We start from the raw sequence: 22,633 nt of genomic DNA, 5'->3' as shown, positions 1-22,633 counted from the left end.
ATAGAAGTTTCAAAAATATCCAATTGCATTGATAGTGTCCCTATGCATTTCGGGACTGAGGCCCTTCTTCAGGGGACAGTTCGCAATCTGTAGGTGAGGAATACAAAGGTTCAGGAAGTTGAAGAACCTCCACAAAACAAGTACAACAAGCGAAATAATGTGAGTGAAGGGGAACTGTGAATAAACGGAGGTTAGAAAGATGATAGAACGGTGAGTAGAGTCTATAACCGTTTGATGTGTGAAGACGGAGTGTGAGAAAGGGTACATGCATGGAAGCGAGTAGGTCATGGCGAAACCAAGAGTAAGACTGGGAGCGTAATGAAAATTTAAATGGAGTGCTCAAAATGACTCATGGATCCCCGGGTGAAAGACGACCCTCAAAGTGAAAACGATAACGGTCGGTTAAAGATACAGGGGTTAACGGGTAAAGTGGAGACTGATGTGAAATCGGTAATATGAATGTGAAAAGCCAGAAAATACGTGCATCAATTCCTGGGGATCCATGAGTCATTTTGAGCACTCCATTTAAATTTTCATTACGCTCCCAGTCTTACTCTTGTTTTTTTGTTAATCTTAAAGAGCATTGGTGACAGTATGTTTTTCTTTCTTCATATAGATGCTCCTTCCAAACTAACACGGAAGGAGCTGGCTAGACGGGCAGGGCAACAGAAGCTGGAGGTGATTGTCGCTGAATATCGGCGGCTGGTGGCCCAGGAGGAGGAGGACATGCAGTCTCAGTCGACATCTCCAACCACCACGACAGCTGCATCCTCCTCCGCTCATCCTGGGTCATCCAGTCAGCGCAAGCCTTCATCGGTATAGAGCTGTGGTACCGCAGCCACCCGCCACCGCCAAGCAGCAAAAAAATCAGCTGCCCCCACAGCAGGTGCAAGGCTCGTCTGCACCGCTTGTCCCTCAGGGTGTCCAACCTTGAGAAGGAGGTGGAGAGACTGAAAACCCTGCTCAAGAACCGACGCAGGGAGCATCGGGACAACCTGGCCAAAGGACACCGCCGGCAGCAGTAGAAGAGGAGAGACTGTCCCTTGCCCCTTTTTTAAAGACTTTTGGGGGGGTGGGAATTGGGCGTTGGGGTTTTGGAACTTTTCTTCGGGACATTTCATGGACATTGGTTGGGGTTAGGGAGGGGGATGGGTCGGGTCTTGTGGGTTAGTTTATTTTTGTTAGGGTGTAAATAATTATTTATTTTCAACTTAAACATAGCATACACATTTTTACTGTTTTTTGGGGGAGGCAGGGGGGGTTAGCTCAACTGTATGTTTGTTTTCCTGAAACTTAACTTGCTGGTTGATTCAAATTGTCTAATCGCCCACATTTTTAGAAAAGTGCCACTGACAGAGTTATTGAATTCAATTGTCCTACTACTTTACTAGTACTACCTTCAGTCTCTCCTCTCCTCCTACTCCATTATTCTTCTTCCCCCAAAATGCTTATCTTACCTGTGATTCATGTTTGAGAATAGGGCTAGGCACAGGGTTGGGTGCATGGCAAATGGCGATTAAGGTTGAATCCTGGACAGATGAAATTTCATCGTTGTGGTGGTGGTAGTAGTAGTGGTACACTATACACTGGCAGTAGCAGCACATGAAAAAGAAGGAAATTAAACATTGAGTGGCCTGAGCGTAGCGTTAGAACAGTACGATAGATAGTACAGTACACAGTAAGAACATATCCTCGGATTCCTTCACCATCCTTGAAATTTATTTTCTGTTGCTTTGACCTTATCCTCCCCAGCAAGTGTGTGGAATTATTGTTGTAATTTAGTCACACCTCAATGAAAACCACACAGCCCGGGGGAAGAGGGTTAGGGTTTGAAAATTGGATGGAAGTGGGGGTTTTTGGGGAAGGTTTTGTGGAGAGAGGAAAAAAAACCACAGCATAGACAAACAACAAATTAAGAAAAACAAATCTTTGCTTACAAAGATATGATATATCCATAAAGCTTTTAAGGGACATAAAGAAAGTGCATGCATGAAGTTGTTAGCTAAATGGATGGTTCGGTAACTGAAAAGTAGTGCAGCTAACTACAACTTACTAAGTAGTACTAAACTATTAGACAGTACAGGGCTGCTGTAATTACGCAATTTCACTCAGAGAGAATGACTTAGTAGTACATTACATTAGTTTTAAAAATAGCTAAGAAAGTTGTGAAATATCTGTAGGGATGAATTTGAAGCAGAGTCGCACTCATAGAAGTTCACAACAATAAGTTATTTAAAAGATAAGGAGAAGTGAAGAGGATACTGTAACTGTATGTTGTTGTTGTCCTGTTCAATTTGTGAAGTTGCATGCATCCAGCCATTCCTCTTCTTCGCGGTTCTCCTCCATTCCATCTGACGCCCCGTCGCTCAATCTTGGTGACCAGACACACTGTCCACTGCCTGCCTGGCGGATGCGGAATTGCGGATTGATGTTGTTCCCATGACACAAGGTAAAAGCCGGCCTGCAATTGTTGATGGAAAAACAGGAAGGAATATTAAAACAGCACTGAGAAAAAATACAAGGTACGGTGTGTAGTGCAAAAATAGCACTTTCAGAGGCGACACATACAGGCATCATTTCTAAAGTGCGTACTCTGAGTCTCCTTTTCAAGGATAGTAATTGCAAACAGCAGGCCAGTGCCATGCAGACGGTCAAGGCAGGCACCACTGAGTGAACCAACCTGATGTAGCATACCTCTTTGACACAGACAGACAAAGCATATCTAATTTTATGCAGCAAGTCACATAGCCACAATTTTACATGAACTGCTGTCTGGTCTGTGGCATACATTACACTGGCTCGACCACTCCCATACCACGACTAGACAGACATGTAGGTCTCATGTGGTTGTTGTTGACGTGTTTACCTGTTGTTTGCCCTGCCACTCACAAAACGGCCATATTTCTTCCGTAAACCGACAATGATGATGATCCATCCATCCCAGTGAGTGACTGTGTAAAGAATAAAGATATTATGTAACTTTAATCATCAAGATTCATCATCATCATCATGGTATGTTATTGGCAAACTCACTGTTGTCTATACACTGAGCCCAAGGACATTTTCCATATTGAAAAATGCAACGTAGTGGCTGGCCCCTGCAGTAGAAGTACAATTTGTATTAAACAAGGTAACAGAGTACACTTGAGTCACATTTAGTGTGTAAAAGATTAAATAATATTAACAGAACACATTTATAGGATTCACTCCATGCACAACAAACAAACAACAATTGCTTTCATCAGAGCCAGACAGCCAGTGTCACCACTGCATGCCATCTCATCATTCATTACCTGTTCCACTTGTCATCATCTTATTTAAGTGAACGGCCACAGGGCAGCCTCTCATGTCAATCAATTTCAGAAGGTGCAGTCAGCATAGTGAGTCATTCCAGTCCCACTTCTTTTGAGGGGACTCGTGTATGGACTGAAGCGACAGTTTCTAGATTCTGCGTAATCCGACCATCTTCCTTGAGGGAAATGGATAGGGGGAGTCTGGAGGAGGAAGATAGAGGAGCATGACTGAGTTGTGAACTTCAGGAATTCAGACAGCGGCACCTTCAATATGAAAAATAAGACGAAGACAGTGCTGCTGATGGATTTGTTGTGATTAAAGTTTTGTTGTGCTAAAAGTTGCAAATCAAAGAAAGACACACATAAATAAAAGTCAAAAAGGACGAAAGAAAACATAAAGTAAGTTTTTCAAGCCTCGTTGTCAGGGAAGTAGAGCTCGTCCTCAAACTCTGTGAATTGAACATGGAGTAGGTCACCAAACAAAGAAGAGCTTCCGTCACCTAAGTCGGTGTCCTCTTCTTCCTGCGTGGATTCACGTATTTTGTAATCTGGTGGTATGAAGTGCTGATTCATCTTGATCATTGTTAACCTCTCCATATTTTTGGCCGAGAGGTGGGACCTTTTTGAAGTGACAATGGCACCAGCAGCACTGAAAACTCATTCCGAAGACATGCTTGTGAGTGGGCAAAACAAATAATTCATAGCCAGCCTGCTGAGCAGTAGCCAGTGAGGCCTTTTCCCATACCAATACACCAATGGGTCACGATCAATGTAGAGCTCTGTTGGGCCATCCAGATAGGCCTGCACCATCCACTCAAGGGCCTCCCTGGGTGGTGCTCCACTTTGTGTACCATGTGTTTCCTTTGCATCAACACTGGAGCGAGCAAACCCTTGCCGAGTTATCCAATCCGCTTCCGACAATATTATGGCTGGGCCTGGTGCAGGTGATGATGATGAGGATACTGTTGCTGCTGTAGGTAATGGCTGTGAGGGAAAGTGACTGCCTTCGGCAGCAGAAGTGGACCTTGACACCGGATTGCCTGCTGCTTCAGTAGTACTTGTGGTGTTTCCTTCAATTTCCTGCCGCTCTTTTTCGAACTAAGTGGCTAACACAGCTAGCCAATGTTTGTACTTTGAAACATCTTCTTCATCAAAAGGAATGAATACTTTGCTGGTCAGTGCCTTTTTGTACCGTGGATCCAGAATAGTGGCACAAGTGTAATGTTGTTCTGAATCTATTTTTTTAAGCCTTTCATTGACAATAGGCGGCTTAATAAGCTCTCCGCCAAACAATATGCGTCCTGTTTGTGAACATCAGCTTGGAACGTTGAAGACACCGCCGTCAGTTGTCGCTCTAGCATGAACAACAATGGGATAGCTTTGCCTAAACTACAATCCTCCCTGCTGACTTCACTGGTGAAGACCTCAAAAGGACGAAGCATGCCTGTCATGCTTTGAACTAGGTCTCATTCCTCCGGCTCTACCCTCATGTCTTTCATAGGAGCAAACCGTATGTTAATGCTATTGACATACTCATTGATTACCTTGCACTGCTCAGACGTTCAAGCATGTAGAAGGTTGAGTTCCAACGTGTTGCCACCTCCTGGATGAGTCCTTTGACTGGCACTCATCGGCTATGTTGAATGATCCTCATCTCCTTCCAGGCCTTAAAAGAATGGCTGAAATGTGTGCAGATTCTTCGGCAGGTGGTCAGTACCTTGCTGACTGTGGTTTCTCTTTTCAAGAAATCTTGCACAACAATGTTAATGCAGTGCGCCAAACACAGCACTCTGAAGTAGCCACCATCATTCATGGCCTTAACTATATTACTTCCATTATCCATGAAAACATAACCAATCATGCGACTTCTTGGCACCAGCCATTTAGAGACCTTACTCTTAAACTCATCCAAAATGTTTAATGCAGTATGAGATTTCTCCATGGCAAACATGGCTACTGTTGTATGCTTCCGAATCTCTTGAAAAATTGTGGCAGGGTCAACACCTGTAGACATCTTTCTCTAACCCCTGCAAAAGAGACCCAGTGTGTAGTGATGCATATGTAATCCACGGCTTGGCAACTGGTCCACATGTCTGTTGTCAGGTGGATAGTGTGAACTGCACTCTTCTGCAAAGCTGACCCAATCACTTCCAGCACATCTTCATGTAGTGCTGGAACCGCAACTCTGGCAAAATAGGACCGGTTAGGAACCTTCCATTTAGGGCAGACTGTTGCCACAAATTCTAGAAAACCCACCCCTTCAACGAAAGAAAAAGCGAGAATGTCCAGCGCTAGCATTTTAGCCAGCTTTGCGTTATACAGACATGCCGTTGGGTGGTTGCGTTCAAATGGCGCCTCCGACCAAAACATACTTTTAATGGTGGTCTGGACCGTTTTCATATGTGATGATGATGATCCAGACTTCTTCAACCCAGTTAGGCTCATTGATGTACTTTTTCGCATTGGTGTCTCTCACAGACTCTTAGTTAGCCTCATACATGTGTGGTATATAAATAAATAATACCGGATCTATTTTTGAATGAATGAATGAATAACAGATAGCTCAATAAAATAAGAGTCAAGATTCGAGGTAGTAGGAGTTTCTGCAGGTTTATTACAGCATAAGGACAGGATCAGGACAACCTGCATAGAACAGGGGTAACAGGGCCCAGCAGGACAACTGGGGCCCAGCAGCTGCCGGGGCTTGATCTGGGATGAGCGCGCTAACTTTTAATAACAATACATGGACTTATATACATAGCGCAAACACATAGCATTACATTGCAGTAGGCGTAACAGTGGGTGGAGCAGAAGGCGTGACGCGTAGCAGTCGCGAAAGATAACAGTAAAAAGAGGTGTAACTGGGAGTATACTTAGGCATGTGATGCAAACGTAACAGAGTATGTCATGAATGGGGCGGAAACATTGGAGGGGGCTACCTAAGGAGCCGGGACCTCTAACCTAATGGTGCGCGAAAACTGGCAATGACGTATTACTAGGAGAAGCTGGGGGCTATGAACTCTGTGCTAGGAGCAGAGACTAGAGTCTGGAGGGTCGGAGCGACATGTACCTAAACCCTATCTGGTATCTGATGTTTAGGGAACATGTTGATATAAACTAGAAGTCATGAGGGGAAAAGCTAACTTGATTCTAAGAATTCTACACGTAGTGCGTGATGAAGAATATTAAATGACCATTAATACAGTATTTCTCTAACGTGGAGCCGAATAGGCTAGACAATGACGGAAACTATTGATGCAGTTCAGTAGCTTAGGAATGCAGAGAAGAAGGACTGAACTGATAGCTGGAATCATAACATACTCTTGGCAGACTCAGAGGCAGAGCCAAGCTGCACCGGGCACTGCGAGGCAGGAAGTAAGTGAAGGGTCGAGGATACAGGTGGGGGCTGTATCGCTCCTCAGCGAGGCTTTCAGGAGACAGGAGCTGAATCTGTGGTCCGGGCCCTGTTGAGGCCTAGAAACGGGGACTTTATAATGAAATAACGTGCACACTGAGAAACGTGGCAACGTAACTTTACATAGGCCTGATATTCGTAGTATTCACGAGGACTGGAAACTAGCATACTAAAGGTGGACACAACTATAATTGCGTCATTAATCAGACATGGGGAATAACATATGCATATTGGTCATGCACACATAACCTATGATGGATGAGGCGTAGGGACACAGAACATGGCAAAATTTACTTTTCCACATTCCCTCCTTGTCACTACGTTTCCATCAGGAAACATCAATATTCATGATACCATCTATCATTTCATACAGTACCATTTGCTCGTCTCGAATTGTCTTGGAACGGGATTTAGAACGGGGCTTGGGACTAGGAATACAAGAGGTAGCACACATGCTGCAAATCGCAGGGCCACATTGTATACAGAGGCAGCAGCTGAATATGATCGCTACTGCAATACCTAGAAAGGACAGGACTTTCCATCCCCAGGCGGAAATTATATTCCAGAACCAGCCGGACCATGTCCAGGTGCCTGGATCTTGGTGTAACAGATGGGCAATTTTATGGAGTCTGGTTATAGCTGAATAAACAGACGGCGCGTTATTTGGAATGAAAATGCAGCAACTAGATCCGATGACTCTACAGGCCCCGCCCCTATCGGCCAGTATGACGTCAAGGACGAGACGATTTTGCAAAACGACAAATCTCATAGCAGATTGTTCTTCGGTTAGGTTACCTAGAGCAGAGGCAGTCTCATTTACTACAGCTTCAAGGGTTCTTGTTAACCTACGGATCAGTTTACTATTCTGGACAGGTCCTACAAAGAAGAAGAAACCTTTATTGAAATCTGTATACTGTTCTAGAGTAGTTTCAGTATAATCGACAATTGGGGACTCCCTTCTATGTCTAATGTGTACTAGATGTGTGTTTCTGTGATAATCAGATGGGGCTAGGAAAACAGGTGGCAGTAGGAAGGCAATGTAACAGGTTCCCTCCCAATCGAGGGGCAGACGAACATATGCAGTTTGACCACAAACAAAATAAGAATGACGTGAAGCTTTGAAAACAGATTTCCCACTGTCACTATACTGGATAACAGTAGTACATTCACTATGACCTACATGTATGGAACCATAACTACGGACACATAATTCACCTTTAACTGGTAATACTGAAATAGCAGGTAAGTCTGGAGTAGTATCAGACTGAACATTCAGGACCATGAAATTCGACGAATAGTTACCTAAATTATATACTTCATTTTCTAGATCTAAACCTGTTCTGTGGGGGAAACCTTGCTTGTCTGGAAAACATGTGCTGTTAAGAAAAGACATATCTGTTGAGGATGACGTTAACGTGGACCATGCTCCACACGAACCATTGTGTGAGAATGGATAAGGAAAGAGTGGCAGAACTCCCTTCGGTGTCTGGAAAGGGGGGAGTCGACCACACACCCAACAATTAGTGGCATTGCTGGTCTGGTGTGAGTAATGTAACATACGGATAAATGTGTTGTTGCGCATAGCGAGGCGGTAAGAATATTCGTGAGGAGGCAGATCACTAAACGTGTGCTCTACTGTAGCATTAGCAGACATATTTACATGAGGAACTGGAAAATACAGATAGAACGCATAGCTGGTGCAGGAAATCAAAATGCTGATGAATAATAGGAAACTCAGAAAAACGATACATTGAATTGAACTTCGACTGACTCTCTCACTATGGGGGTCTATTTTATACATGTCAGAAACAGTCTAACCGTTTCACCTAGGGGAGGACTTATACAATCAAACTGACTGACTTATTTTACTAGACCTGAGCTTTAACTTATACTCCTGTTGCGGAGTTTTCTCTAACAAGGGAGGGGTTGTAATAATGTCTTGTGCGGGACAGTCCTTAAGAGCAATATTCTGGCAGTCTTTCAAATCCTGGGAAATGTTTTTAGAAACGGATTTTAATCCTTTAAAAAGTTTAACATGAGAAAGGTGGATCCATCCTTTTCTGCCTTCCAACTTGACGGCTGTACGGGTGGTGAGGAGGACCTGACGGGGCTCCTTCCAACGAGGCTCCAGCGGACTTGATCGGTCAAAATTCCGGACCATCACTAGGGAACCTGGAACGATTTCATGCGGTGCCACCTCGGTGTTGTCTGGAAAGGCGGCAGCAACCTGTGAACGACATGAGTTGAGGGCAGACATCAAGGAAGCTAGGTAATCTGTCAGCATATTACATGAAACATCGGTAATACTTCGGGGTCTAGGAGTACCCCACATGTTAGGGGGGCGGCCGAATACGACCTCATACGGGGACAGACCTGATCTGGAATGTGCGACCATGCGCATATAAAACAAAGCGACTGGCAGAGCTACTAGCCAGTCCACACCTTTTTCCTTACAAACTTTGGCAATGCGGATTTTCAGAGTCTGATTATGTCTCTCGACTAGACCGGCTGCTTCAGGATGGCGTACACAATGGAACTTCCACTGGTACCCTAACAACAGGGAAACGTGCTTCATGAGTTCAGATGAGAATGGTTGACCGTTATCAGAATATACGACTCTAGGGAGTCCGTATCTAGGGAAAAATTCACGAACCAACTGCTTGGCAGTGGTCGCGGCTGTGTAATCTGGGACTGGATATGCTTCTGTCCACCTGGACAAAGCGCATGCAACTACAAGGACATACTTGAAACCTCGACATCGCTCCATCTGAATATAATCCATCTGGAGGACCTCAAAAGGGTGGTCAGGGGGCTGGAAACCACCTTGTTCCACCGGGACACTTTTACCTGGATTAAACTGACAACATATCATACAGGTACGGACTTTCTGCTTGGCTGCAGCTCGTAAATGCTTATTGAACCAAATGTTCTGGATACTGTCTAACATAGCTTTTTCTCCTAAATGTGCTGGACTATGTGCGGTACTGATAATGACTTGAACCATAGAATCGGGGAGAAACCATGTGGCTCTACCCTTCGTTAACCATCCTTGATCTGTCTGGACCCCTCCTTGTTCAGACCATTTCTTGATTTCATCGGGAGTAGCATGTAACTGGATATCTATGACATCTTGTGTAGGGTCCTTAACTGTCATGCATGTAGTCGGATCTGGAGTATGTATTATGTTAACTGGAATGTCTGGATTCTGTGCTGTAAGCTTGGCTGTGCGATCTGCTAGATCATTACCTTGGGAAATAATGTCTGTAACTTTCGTATGTGCTTTGCATTTCATGATGGCAATGGATGTCGGTAAGTGTATGGCATCTAACAGGGCTTGAATAAGGAGACCATGCTGAATCTTGGTTCCATGAGAAGTCATGAAACCTCTCTCCTGCCAGAGCACTCCGAAGTCGTGTACAACTCCGAATGCGTAACGTGAATCTGTATAAACATTAACTCTCTGGTTCTTGGCGTGTATGCAGGCTTGTGTCAGAGCGACTAGCTCTGCTGCTTGAGCGGACAGGGTATCAATACGGTGTGTTTCAATAACTTCGGTGTCGGTAGTCTCCTGTACTAGTTCTCATACATGAACCATCCACATAAAGTGTCAGGTCAGGATCTGGTAACGGAATGTCTGTCAGGTCTTGTCTTGGCTTTGTCGTAATGTTAACTACTTCCACACAGTCATGTGTGGCTGGATTTGAATTAACTGATGGTAACAGTGTAGCAGGATTCAGAACGTTGCAGCGTCTAATTTCTATGTGTGGCTGGAACAGTGTTAATTCATAACCTGTTAAACGTGCAATCGTCAAGTGCTGAGTTTGTGTTCGGTTTAAAAGAACTTCCACGGAATGTGGGACTTGTACTGTCAGGGAATGCCCTAAAACTATGGAATCACTTTGTCTGATAGCTAGTGCTGTGGCTGCAACTGACTTGAGGCACGCAGGCAACGCCTGGGCGACTGGATCTAATGTGCTCGAAAAATAAGCACAGGGCTTGTATTGTCCTGCTTGATCTTGTGTAAGAACAGATAATGCTGTACCTTCGCGTTCAGTAACGAAAAGTGTAAAAGGCTTACTGTAGTTCGGTGTAGCTAGAACTGGAGCTTGACATAGGGCTTTCTTTAACTCATTGAAACTAAGTGTATGTTCAGATGTCCAAGGGAGGACAGTCGATACGGCTGCCTCCTGTGTCGTTAACTGTATCAGTGGCTTGGCTAGAAATGCATACTGGGGGATCCATTGTCTACAATAAGAAGTAAGGCCAATAAAGGCACGTACCTCCTTCTGGGTTCTGGGCTGGGGAAGACTCGCTATTAACTGGATACGGTCTGGTGTCAACTGCCTACCCCTCTTGGACAGCAAGTGTCCTAAGTATACCACTTGCTGGACACAGAATTGAAGCTTCGAAGGTGACACCTTGTGCCCCATCTCGGCTAGAAAATACAGGACTGTAAGTGATGCTCGCTCGCAAGCACGTTCAGAACGGGCTGTGATCAGGAGATCATCGACATACTGGAGCAGGGCAGTGTCAGTTGGCATGTGAATGTTGTCTAGTTGTCTCTTGAGTGCTTGACTGTAAATACTAGGACTTTCTGTGAAACCTTGAGGAGCGCGTGTAAACATATAGCTCCTTCCATTTAAACAAAATCCGAAAAGAAACTGGCTGTCTGGATGAATTGGAACACTAAAAAATGCATTCTTGAGGTCAATAACAGTGAAGAACGTGGCTTCGGAATCAATGGCTGTTAACAGGGAAGAAATGTCTGGGACAACTGGGTACTGAGGAATAATACATTTATTAAGCTCTCGTAAATCAATCACTAATCGATATACTGGGGGTGCATTTGGATCAGTACGTTTCATGACTGGAATGATCGGAGAATTGCATACATTGGAGTCAGTTTCTACAACTACTCCTTGAGCCATGAGCTCGTCAATAATTTTGGATAAGGCTGCTACAGCCTCAGGTGGCAATCTGTACTGTCTGATTCGGGGTAACACTACACCTGGTTTGAGAGTCACACGATGGGGTGTGATTTGCATGTAACCTACATCAGTTGGACCTTGCGCCCATAAGTGCTGTGGAACATTAGACAATCTTGAATCAAAATCTCGTAATACATAGTGACCCTTAAAGTCACGTAGGAACAGACGTATTCCCTCTGGGGAACAGCAAATAACTGCACCTAATTCTTTCAGTGTCTTAATACCTAATAGGTTTTCTGGACATGACTTAGTAAGTAACAGATCAGTAGTACGGGACAATGGACCTACTTCTAGAGTAACTGGCTTAGATATCTCATTAACTATTGGCTTTCCTGAAAATCCAAGGGAAACATTTCTTGAGCCTGAGAGCGGAGCCCCTGGAACTTCGGCATGACTAATTGTGGTCCTACTTGCCCCTGTATCAATCAAAAACTTTCTGTCTTTCCCTAATACTTGACTGTGAACATAGGGACCTTCTTGATCTACTGGTATCTCGATGAGAGGCAAGCCTACCTCCCTCTCTAGGCTGTTTCATGAATATGGCTGGTACTCTGGATACTCGGACTGTGCATACTGGTACATTTGCGATGTAACGTGCTGTGTTGCAGCAATAGGCTGCGGTACTGTAACTGTCTGTGGTGCATTCTGTGACTGAGGAATCTGTGAAACTTGTTCTTGTCTAGGCGGACGTGGTCTTTCTTTAGTCTTACCAGTAGCTATGTTATGTTTCAGAACTGCACACTCGTTTATAAAATGACCTGGCTGTTTACAATAATTGCAGTTCCCTTTAACGGGAGCGGCAGGATGACTGGCTTGATTCGGACCCCTCTTCTGACTGTCTTGAGGAACAGATTGTGCAACTAGCACTTTCATTTTCGTGTCTTTCATACGTTTTCTTTCGTGTTCTTGCTCTTCCCTGATTCTATTCTGGTGGTACTGGAGCATCTGGAGCATCTGGGACGGAGTATTTGCTTGCCAGGTGCTTTCGACTTTCAAAACTCGATTTTTAATTTGTGGACTTGAATTCTCGACTAATTTAGTAACGAAAAGGTGAGGGTATGACTCACTACTTGTCTTGAGACCACTGTTAATACTGAAACATTTCTCAAATCTAGAATAAAAATCACTAATATCTTCATCTTGTTTCTGTTTACAGGCTGAGATTGCATCCCAGTCTTCCTTCCTAGTTGTCAATAATCTGGGTAAAACTTGAATCAGTAATTCTGGTAATTCTTTACATTTATCTCCAAGACCGGTACCTGGTACTCGTGCCTTGTCTTCAGCTTCTAGAGCTGTCCAATCGATCTTTTTCTCTCCCACCTCCCATTCTTTTTCCTTTAACTTTTCATACACCCCTGCGGGTAACAGGACCTTTAACATTTTAATGATATCTGGGTAAGTGTATTCTCCCATACGGAGCATGTCTTTTAATTCTCTATGGAACCCCGCTGGATCTTTGTCATGACAGGGAATTAATTTCTTCATTTCAAGAAGTTCCATCTTTGAAATCGGAGTGTATACAAACACTCGTTGCATTTCGCCACCCGCCCCTTGGACTGGGTTGACTTCTCGTAACGGATTCTGTCTGTCTATGTAGAATGATTTGCTTTCTGGGGGTGAAACATGAACAAAATGCGGATTCAGAAACGTTCTATACTTGTGACGCTGTTCTAGAATGACACTAACTAAATCGGTACCTAGACCTCTCCATCTATACTGGAGTAACTCGTTCAGGATATCGTGTAACGGACCTGGATCAGAGTGTTGACCCTCATACAGAGTAATGAGGTACTGGATCATATACATACCCACCAGTCGTTGCTCGGCTGGGGGCAGTTTCAGAAACATTTGTGCCACTATTTCGTCTGGAAAAGTGGTAGAATCAGTAATCCATCGGACTGCTGATCGGGCTAGTTCTTGTTCATGCATAGTACTTAATTCACTGTAACCGACTCGTGATTTCAGAATGTGGTCGGTAGCTTGGAATACTTGTTCTAGGGAACCTTGTTCTGGTGCTGAATGATGAAAAATAGACTTGTGTTCTAGACGTAAATGGCGATCTGGAAATCTAGATTTTCCTACATACGCTATTCTGGCGGAATTCTCGTCTTCCTCTTCAGGATCAGAGATACTTTCTTTCTCGCTTACTTGTGCTGCTTTACGTTGTTCGTGTATCTTTATTATCTCCTTACGGATTTTCTTGTACATACTCTCCATAGCACCGACGGTCTTGTGCTTACCCTCGGCTATATTATCACTCCACCTTGTCAGGATTCTCATTTCGGCGGGATCTTTAGACGGGTAATCTTGTTCTCTTATTAAACAATTGATCAGGAACTTTAATATCATGAGCTGGATCTCGGCTTTCCTTTGAGACATAATCTCGCCAATACTTTCTGGATCATCCCCTGTACGGATGAAACGATATATTCTGTCTAGATCTTCTTTCATATTCGGTAAGGTGACTAGATACTCGGTCACTCTCCTTACACGTAAGGAATATAAAACCATATTATATTCGCCTGGAACTGGATCATAGACACATTCGTTAAGGGTTTGCCTGATTTCTGTAACAGACTGATGTTTAGGCGTGCGCTGTAACGCTTGAGCATGTAATTCGAGTAATGTTAAACGCTTGTGTGGCGGCGGGGTTTGAGGAAGACCTCCTCCTGCGGCCCCTAAACTAGAATCGTCGACTGACATTCTTCGTCCTGGCAGGGTCGGTAATTGTAACGTGGGCTGGACTTGTATGGCGGGCTGGACCGGGGGTACCGTAACAGGTACTCCGGTGTCTGGAAGAGCAGGAAGTGCCTGATTTACAGGGACTGGCGGAGCGCGAACAGGATTTGCATATTCTGGGACTGTGTCGTCCAGATAGGACGAAATAAAAATATCAGCTGCGGTCGGTTTGTGACGTAGCTTGGTCGGAACTAATGGTGGCGGGAAATTACTAGATGCCTCTGGGGTCGCTTTTGGCAAGCCCTCGGCAAGAAGAGGATACATACCCTTAATAAGGGCATGCCTCTGTCTGTCTGACTGTTCGGCTTTGACTCGTTCACCTATCTCGATTAATTCTCTTTCTTGGGCTCGTTCTTGGGATTCTCTACTTAACTCTGACTTTCTGACTTCCTTTTCCGTTCTTCTATGAGCTTCCTTGCGCCATAACTCGATGGCATCTTTCTGTGACTGTCTGGCTTTCTTTTTCCATAATGCTTCTTCTACTCGCATGATACATTCGGCATCCCATGTACCCGATACGGGCCATCTATACTTTTCTTCTAACTGTTTGGTATACTCTACCCATAAATCTAGATACAATATGGCGCTTATGCCATGTTTCTGATACATAAAATGACCTGGACTGTCCCTCGGCGGAACAGGAACTGCTTCTTCTAATAAACCCTTTCTAGTTTTTAACTGTCGTAACTTGGAAAAGAGCGGCATGACTGAACTGTAATCTGGACACAATACAATACACAATGAAAACACAAAATCACGTCGCACTCATACCACAACAGTAAAATACATAAAGAACATTATAAATAACAGTTCGAACAGAATATTACCTGAAATACTGAGAACAGAAATACAAGAATTTTCTCGAGAACGGAACAGACTAGAGTTACTGGATGCACTGCTGTAACAGTACGGAACATACCGGTCCCATAAAGGAACGCATCAAGACCCGTATCCACCTAGGTGAACACTTCGTTTGTGAGTCTGGGCACCACCAACCCACGGACCAGGAGTCAATTTAGATTGATCCTGTCTAGATACTACCCCAGCAATGGTACTCACCGGGCAGCACGGAACGGAAGGCCTCGGACGGGACTGGACTGCTACGACGACGTACTTCGGACTTCAGTTACGGGTGGGCCTCCGGATACCTCGGACCTTGGACTCTTGGCTTGGGCTCTGGTCGGGACTCGCCGCGTTCCTCCACCGTCTCGTTCGGATGCTGGACCGCCTCCTCCGTCTCCTCCGTGGGCCTGAGGGATACTTGAGGCAGAAATATCTGCACGTGGCCGGTATGGTTCCGTCACGGCTGCAGAGGGTCAGGGGGTCGGCGTGGCTTCACCGACGCGTGGGGAAAGGGCAAGTCCCTGTTCGGGCGCCATTATGTGGTATATAAATAAATAATACCGGATCTATTTTTGAATGAATGAATGAATAACAGATAGCTCAATAAAATAAGAGTCAAGATTCGAGGTAGTAGGAGTTTCTGCAGGTTTATTACAGCATAAGGACAGGATCAGGACAACCTGCATAGAACAGGGGTAACAGGGCCCAGCAGGACAACTGGGGCCCAGCAGCTGCCGGGGCTTGATCTGGGATGAGCGCGCTAACTTTTAATAACAATACATGGACTTATATACATAGCGCAAACACATAGCATTACATTGCAGTAGGCGTAACAGTGGGTGGAGCAGAAGGCGTGACGCGTAGCAGTCGCGAAAGATAACAGTAAAAAGAGGTGTAACTGGGAGTATACTTAGGCATGTGATGCAAACGTAACAGAATATGTCATGAATGGGGCGGAAACATTGGAGGGGGCTACCTAAGGAGCCGGGACCTCTAACCTAATGGTGCGCGAAAACTGGCAATGACGTATTACTAGGAGAAGCTGGGGGCTATGAACTCTGTGCTAGGAGCAGAGACTAGAGTCTGGAGGGTCGGAGCGACATGTACCTAAACCCTATCTGGTATCTGATGTTTAGGGAACATGTTGATATAAACTAGAAGTCATGAGGGGAAAAGCTAACTTGATTCTAAGAATTCTACACGTAGTGCGTGATGAAGAATTTTAAATGACCATTAATACAGTATTTCTCTAACGTGGAGCCGAATAGGCTAGACAATGACGGAAACTATTGATGCAGTTCAGTAGCTTAGGAATGCAGAGAAGAAGGACTGAACTGATAGCTGGAATCATAACATACTCTTGGCAGACTCAGAGGCAGAGCCAAGCTGCACCGGGCACTGCGAGGCAGGAAGTAAGTGAAGGGTCGAGGATACAGGTGGGGGCTGTATCGCTCCTCAGCGAGGCTTTCAGGAGACAGGAGCTGAATCTGTGGTCCGGGCCCTGTTGAGGCCTAGAAACGGGGACTTTATAATGAAATAACGTGCACACTGAGAAACGTGGCAACGTAACTTTACATAGGCCTGATATTCGTAGTATTCACGAGGACTGGAAACTAGCATACTAAAGGTGGACACAACTATAATTGCGTCATTAATCAGACATGGGGAATAACATATGCATATTGGTCATGCACACATAACCTATGATGGATGAGGCGTAGGGACACAGAACATGGCAAAATTTACTTTTCCACACATGTTCCTGGGGTAGAGGGTGTGGGCGCTACCACTGCAGTGCTGCTGCCAGGGGTACTGCGTGTACCAGAAAAAATGTCTGTCGCTTCTTCACTTCCTCCCTGCACGATCAGCCCCTCGTCATCATCAGATGCAATATGAATGGATACATTTGGATTTGTTAAACGTGTGGATTCCCGGATCTTCCTCATGGGCGCCTCCCAAATGATAATGTGGTGTTTTTGGAGATGACCTCTCTGGCCTCCGGTACCATAGTTGGTACCAAGCTTACCCCGACTAACCACAGTTTTACAAATCAAACAAACGACCATGTTTTCCACCTTTTTGCTAACACTAAAAAAGTCCCAAACTGGGGACTGGAGATGTCTGCTGGTGGTGGAGGTGCTGCTTTCAATGCCATATGAAGTGGAGGATGGGCGTGGCTGAATTTGACTCAGTTGTGCACTTACAGCACCCCTACTTGAGGTAATTGAGGTCGAGCTGGATGGAGGCCTCTGGCGGCCCTTCTGACGAGAAAATTTAAAAGCTGTAGGTCGTGTTGGCGTAGTAGTTAACTGCATTGGTGGTGGTACCAGTGCCACGCCGTCCACATCACGCTCAGCAGCAATTCGGGATAGGGTAAAAATGTCTGTCTGCTGCATGCCCGCTCGGCCTGGAGTGACGACTGTGATGACTGGGTCGTCATTAAGCATGGGCGGATCTAGCGGATCTCGCGTACGCGAAATTGCGGATTTACGGATTCGCAATCCGCGAAGATCCGCGAACTCTAGCGGATTTGCGGATTTTTCCGTTTTTTGTGTTGGCGCGTGTTCGCGCCGATTTTGGGACAAGTTCGCAATTGCGAACTTACTTTTCGGCTTGCAACGGCCGCGACTATGTTGTTTCTACGTCTGGTTTATCATCACAGGTTCACAGCACCCTCTGTTTCACCACTGCCACCCTCTGGGACACCCATGCCACCCTCTAGTACATCCTCACTGGCACCTATTAGGTTTATTTATCACTGTAGATTATGGTGGTTGAAAAAAGCAAGCACACCTGCCCTTCTTCAACTGCCATCAATTAATTTGTGTTTCATTAATGTGTCAGTAATTTTGAAAGTTCCAGTCTGGCTGGCACCTGCTTCCTTCCTTATCTGTAATTTGCTTTTTGTTGCAGTGAATTTTTTTTTTTACAGGACCTTTATGGTGCTATTCTATGAGCCTGCTGTTTGGGTCATAGCAGGGTCATAGAATTGTTGCAAACTCTGGAGGGGCCCATCAGGAAGCACTACCTTGAATGTTACTAATGTTAAGTTTGAACTTTTGCACCTGCTCATTGCTTTCATTTTAGCTAAAATCGTTTTTTTTGCAATTTCGCGCGTTTTTTGGGGCGCGAATCCGTGCGAGATCGATTTCGGAAGCCGCGAATACGTGCGAATACAAAATTGTTTTTGTTGCGACGTGTATGTTCGCGTGATCTTGCGCGTGTTCGCGAGGCGCTTCTAGCTATTCGTTTGCCAAGTTACCCTATCGGTCGTACACGGGCGCGGCCATCTTGTTGGCGTGACGTAATTCCGTTTCCGCCCGCTATGTGTAATCTCGCAAAGTGTGCTGCTCGCTAGTACAATTTCGCGCGTACTCGCAAGGAAAATCTCGCGCGAACTTACCCACGCGGTCGTGAACGGGCGCGGCCATCTTGTTTCTCATTCATTGCTATGGTTCTGGGCATGCTTTCTGTATCCTCTCTCAATCTCTGCCATCCTTTGCTTGTTTGAAGTTTTTTTGATCTAATTTTACTTATTATCTAACCCTCTATTTTTCTAGCTCTATATTTTTGTGTTTTCTGCAGCTTTTATTTACTTTTAAACTACTTTTTTAAACTCTTTTCTATTCTTCTTCACTATTCTATTTCTTCTTTATCATTTAAGTTTATTTCTGCCCAGACCATGGTAAAGGGAGCCGGGAAGCACCCTGAGAAGGGGAAGGGTCCCGCACCCCGTGCCCGGCTCCCGTGCGGGCGTTTAAGGGGGGAGCAAGTGGTCCCGAGGGAGATCTTCAGCGCGGAGGAAGTGGCGGCACTGATCTTCCACGTCCAGCGCCGCCTCCCCAAGACGATCCTGGGAGGCGGCAAGATCGCGACCGGCTATGGCATCCGGGAGCGCCGCCAGCGGTGGGAGAAGGTGTGCCGGGCCATGTACAAGATCTCTGGGGTCCGGCGCACATATAACCAGGCCACCCACCGCTGGACCGATGTCATGGACCGGGAGCGGGACTTGCTGGACGCGCTCGGCGTAGAGGTCCCCGGGCTTGGTGAGTAGTAGTAGTAGTACATTTACTACTCTGTTTTATCCTGCTCTGTTATTTGCAAATCTTTGTTCTTTACCAAGAGCAATAATGCTGCCGATTACATTGAGGTAAATTATATTTCAAAATCTTCTATGCATTTCATTTTCAGGTGCACTGCTCTCCTTCTCAGTAGCCTTGCTTGCTACTATGCTTCTTTGTTTTGTATGTTGTGTTCAGAAGCATTTCATTGGCCTGAGAAATTATGTATGAGTGTACTGTAAAGAAAAGAACTGCGTAATGCTAGACAGTAAGGGTCATATTTTCAATTACCGGCGCATCCCTGCAAAGTAGCAGGGATGCGGCAGTAATTGTGTGCCATGCCACCACCACCCATTGGCCCAAAACGTCACAGAAGCCTTACGCATCTGTGCCGTAAAGGCAGCGTATTGCTGGAGTTGCGTGCCAACGATGGCGCAGCTCCAGCAATGCTCTGGGGTACCCTATCTCCCCAATGCTGCATCAAGCCGTACGTCGGCTTCAAGCGCGCAGGGTTTGAGTCATGCATCATTGTCCTAAAAATGACTGATTGACATCTTGTAGATTTCCCTCAGCCACTTTTAGGATTCGTTCCTGCGCAGGTACGCCCTCCCTTGCGCCGGAACGCCCCCTGATGGCGCAGGGCTTTACAACGTGATGCATCGCCCATATGCCCATATGTGTTTTTTTTTTTATATATACGCCGCACCAACACCATGGCGAGTCTTTTGTTCTGCCGCTGCGTCAGAAAAGGCACGCAACAATGGAGGAAAATCAGCCGCAACTTCCGCAAGGGACTTATAAATCAGCCCCAACAGACTGAAGTCCAGTCCTTCCTTTAGACAGTCACATGGCTATCAGAAGAAATAGTGGCGGTGGTGGCGGGTGGATTGATAGTTTGAGTATTCACTGATCTGCAAGCAGGATGGACTTTGTCTGTCACGTGTTGCGCACTGCTGCCTGCAGTGCCAGGCCTAGGCAAACCTCTTTAGTAGTCTGTTTATTGAGTTACATAGGAACTTTCTAAGTCAACGTTCCGCAAATCAGGCAATACGAATAACGTAGTATACCACATGAGATAGATCCCGTGGAATAGTTGTCTATCTATTTGCTATTTTTCCAAAATATGTTGTTATTGTTCTTTTGAAATGTTTGATTTGGTTGAAAAATCTCATCCATGTTTTCTGGTTTTTCTTTCTTTCATGTTGTACATCAGCTCCCCCCAAGGGCAAGAGGACACAGGAGGAGGGTGCTGAGGATGCAGGCCAGGATCGGGCAGGCGAGGGCTCCTTTGCTGGCCCCAGTAAGTTTACATTTTAATAAACAGTACCTATTTTTTCCTAGCGTTCCTCATTCGATTTTTTCTAAATCGTCTTTGATCTTCTTGTAGACTGGATATAAATTCTTATCCTGCCTCGAATATGACTCCCTGTGGTATTACTAGACTATTCTTATTAGTCTGTCTGTGTAGCTAACTAAGATTGGACATTTGGCAATTCCATTGGACTCCCATTATATTCAGCAATACCTCTATGCACTGTCTCCTTACTGACTAGATAGTGTGGCAGAGTCATTCAGCTCCCGAAGTCACCGATTATAGATCCCCAATGATCTCTAGATTATCGTACGCAGGACAAGAGAGTAGTACGGAGTCACAGCACAGTCAAGAAGTGTCAGAGGCACTCATGCTTGCAAAAATTCCAAAACCTTTAGCTCATCCACTCTAGTCTAGAGGAACAAAAACCACAGAGTCTATTTAAGTGTAAAAGCTTTATTAAAAGTAAACACATTTATTAAAATCTACTTTGTCATAAAACTATTTAACTGTAAACGGAAAAGTGGTTAGTGCTGACGATTAATTGGACACATTTCTTGTGGTCGAGCCAAACTCTCACCTAGTTTGAACTTGATCCTGGTCGTGTTCTTAGGACTCAGGAGTCAAGCTTCTGTCTGTTAGGAGAAAAAGTGGTGCGTGTTAAAAATCAAAAGCAAGCATTCATCAGTTGTGCATAAAAGTGCAGCAAGACAACAGCCTTCCCTGGAAAATGGGACATTTTTACTATGGAGTAGACAGTCACAAATTATTACATTGTATTCTGTTTTTTTAACATTTCTCCTAGACCAAATATTATATAGTAGTGAGTGGTGTATTCTAACATTCTTAAATGTACTTTGTAGGTGTAACATCTGGTGACGGGGCCAGCGCGGAGGTGGCTGTGTTGGACTTGGACTCGGAGGCCTCTGGGGAGGAGGCGGCGTTAGAAGAGCTGGTGGCCGTTCCTGTGGGGGATCAAACGGTGGTGGCGGAAACAGGTAAGCTATATATTCCTTACTTATTGAGATTGAAGACTGCATAGTGTGCTTTCTGCACGGGTGTATTACAATTACAAATCAACCAGGTAGTAGCCTCCTCGAAATGTACTTCGACTTAGCTGTGAAGTTTTTGGTGAGAAGAATCCCAATTAGTTCTTAGACGAACGTGATGGATGGGATGAACGAAAAGCGAAAGAAGGGTGTAAGTAAGTGGGACGCGAACTTGTATGATGGCTGGCAAAGAAGAACGATATGTGTTTGCTTGGACCCAGAGGTGGCTGGGAAGGAAAGAATATGGTATGGTGCATGGCTGGGTCAATGATGAAGCAAGGATGGGTGGAAGGACAGCAGCCTGGGTGGGTGAAACAGAAACTGTATGTGTGCGTATACTTTGACTGAATGGATGCCTGGAGCATGGTATTCTCTGACTCTTACATAGCACATGTGTATCTAGAGAAAGTAGATGGTCGCCAGGTGAAGTAAGTGTTACCTTGAAGAGCATGTACCACCGCACCCGCACGTCCGTCCCAGTGCAGGGAAGGCAAGGAAAAGAAATTGTAAATGTGTCCAATACTACCATGAATAGTAGCAGTACTTTGTATTGCGTTTGCATTCACAGCATATATCTGGTTATTACGGTGGACACTCCGTACCTCTCTTAATAACTTTAGTTTACTTGTAGTACGTCATTCATGTGTGGGTGTATCACTGTTCACTCAATATTAAGCAAAGCACCTAAAGTCATCTCATCTGTCATTAAATACGTCCCATGTGAAGTGATAGATAATCAAATTAGTTAGCTTCTTCAGTTTCCTTTTCTAGTACTCATTTGCACTGTAGGGTGAAAGGTAAATTAATTAAGCAGTAGCCCTTGTAACAGAGTATTCTCAGTGCCACCCGTAATAGAAAAGTAATAGCTTCACCACCTGCATGTACTGGACCGGTACAGTAACGCAAGTCTGTCTCCATCATCATGGTGTGCAA

This window comes from Lissotriton helveticus, chromosome 7, assembly GCF_964261635.1.
Source record: "Lissotriton helveticus chromosome 7, aLisHel1.1, whole genome shotgun sequence".
Taxonomy (NCBI): domain Eukaryota; kingdom Metazoa; phylum Chordata; class Amphibia; order Caudata; family Salamandridae; genus Lissotriton; species Lissotriton helveticus.
The sequence above is the reverse complement of the archived record's forward strand: the minus strand, read 5'-3'. Positions refer to the sequence as shown.